This window comes from Watersipora subatra, chromosome 8 (assembly GCF_963576615.1).
Source record: "Watersipora subatra chromosome 8, tzWatSuba1.1, whole genome shotgun sequence".
In the NCBI taxonomy this organism is placed as follows: Eukaryota; Metazoa; Bryozoa; class Gymnolaemata; order Cheilostomatida; family Watersiporidae; genus Watersipora; species Watersipora subatra.
Window position 1 is genome coordinate 40327584 of NC_088715.1, and position 2748 is coordinate 40330331.

Here is a 2748-nt window from a genome sequence, read left to right on the forward strand (position 1 = left end):
TAATTTATGATGCCTCAATAAGCATACAAGAGTTGCTGGGATGCTGTTATGTAAGTTAAAGTTCACTTGATGTCCTGATATCGATTTCGATGTACTTGCGCACTACACTTTATTACACTACATACCTAGATATTTTAGACATGCTTAATACAAGACATGACATACCTAGATATTATAGACAAGCTTAATACAAGACATGACATACCTAGATATTATAGACAAGCTTAATACAAGACATGGCATACCTAGATATTATAGACAAGCTTAATGCAAGACATGACATACCTAGATATTACAGACAAGCTTAATACAAGACATTATGACATACCTAGATATTAGAGAAAAGCTTAATACAAGACATGATATAATGTACCTAGATATTATAGACAAGCTTAATACAAGACATTATGTCCACACCTAAGTTATGACCATACCAAGATGTCATAAACAAGGTTTATACAACACATGATGGCCGTATCTAGACATCATAGACACACATAATGCAACACGTCATGAACTTGTTTTGATATTCTAGACAAGGTTAATACAGATTTTCCAAGTGAGGAAGCTGTTGTCTACTATATAAAAATGAAATGAGGTAAGATTGTGCAAAATAATATATATAATAAATAAATATATAATAGTAAATAATATAAATAATAATAAATAAAATATCAGTTGGTGAATACATTGTTACTGAATAATAACCACACAAGTCGAGCTATATGCAACATTTACAGGTCATGGTTATAATAGCTAAGTGTTTGCTGATGCATATCAGTGGTTAAGCAGTTAGCATTTGTTGCAATAATATATACTAAAGATGTGATTGCGTCAAATTTTAGTTGATTTTAACAGATAGTATCGATTTTTTTATCAGTTGAGATGTTGTTTGTTGTTTTAGCTTGTCTAATTGTTCAAATATTTGAAGATTCAAATCAACAAATATTGAGCGCGGTAAAAACGCTCATAAAAAGATGTGGCCAGACTTGCCCAAAATGATGCATATAGTAAAGCAGCGTGTCACTATCTCTCATCTTCACCACGGCTAGCGCGTTAAAAGTTGTTGTATAAAATACTGCGAAAACAGCATACCAATAGGGAATGCAGCCAGACCACAGGATAAGCATATAATACATACAAGCAGCAAGATGCCCAAAGACATCAAAAGATCCAATAATTAGAAAATGTCAAAAGTAAATTTGAAACTTCAAAATTTGAGAAGTCAATCATAGAAATTGCATCAACACCAGATGGAGAATATGCCAAAGGGAAGTCGAAGCAAATAAACCTACCAACCACCATCATCAAAAAGCCACCAGAGAAACATTAGAGATGAGTCACATGAGTCACATACAGATCTGCCACTCCTGTCAAACATCACCTAGACACCAGGAGTAAGTCACGAGTGCCATCCTACATGTCAACATCACGTGTACCAGCTGAAGACTTACGCAAACAATATATCTTCACACGCCTGACAGAAAGCATTGAACCTTAACACTTAACCTACACCCACAGGCTACTCATCCCACATGCCAGACAACTATAAAAGAGAACAGCTCCAATGACTCAGCATCTCTATCTCCGGCTCTAGCTTGAGCTCTGGTTCTCTCTCTCTCTTCCCAAGGGCCTCCTTGGACGCTTTCCCACCTGCCTGCTGAGGAGCCGCTTTCGCTCTCTTCTCTACCAATGAAGCCTCTTTCTCCTTCATCAGTTGAGTTTTTTCTATACCACTATCTCAACTGCTGACACTCGACATATGGCCTCTCACTATTCTCGTTTGACTGTCGAAACACACAGCTGTACAGGACTGATCAACAAGCATAGACGACCGTTCGAGTAAGGATGTAATTTTTATTAGCTCTTCTAATTGTTTGTCATTAATATTATTGCTTTAGAAATTTGTTAGTTGTGTATTTCACTGTTTGACTTATAGAATAAAGAAGTAACTTTGACTGGTAGATATTAGTATTGCTTACAATAGCTTAGCACCTTCACTGTACCTGAACAAGTAATAATTAAATTAGTTCCCACAAGCTAAGCAAAAGTGCACAAACTAAACATAGTCAAAATAGAATAATATGACAAGCAAACTCAACACTGATGTTGTGTGTGAATTCGGATTAGTTATGCATAACATAATTTCTCCACAACCACACACATACCTGCCAACTATCACGCATTGGGCGTGAGACTCACGCAATCACCCCAAAGAAAAAAAGAAAATGTGTGAGAAATGCGTGAGATTTTTGCCCCAATTTCTACAATTTTATAAATAGGCTACTATCATTGATACATCAATTGCCCCAAAACCAAATTTCACGCATTGCCCCACTCCTGGGTTGGCAGGTCTGACCACACATAACAACGGCTCTATTGGCATATATTCTATTTTGTATTTGCTCATGATTGCTAAAATAAAAATTTTAATCTAGCTTCAGATACATTATTATAAATGCCGCAAACGCCTCAAATAAGGGAAATATAAATTCGCCATATTAGTTTCCTTTAAATTCTGCCAGTCTACGGTAATTACTTCGTCGAGTTAAAACAGGCGATGCAACCTCTGCGTTTAACCAAACGCAACACGAGATGGAACGACGAGTTATATTCGTCGCAAAGTACTACATACATGTATGTAGTACGTGTTTAGATTAGAGCGAATACATTTTACAAAAGGCGAGCGCATACTCGGGCAAAATGGCCAACATTCCTTTTTCTTTTTCCGCTAGCTGAGAAGAAAAT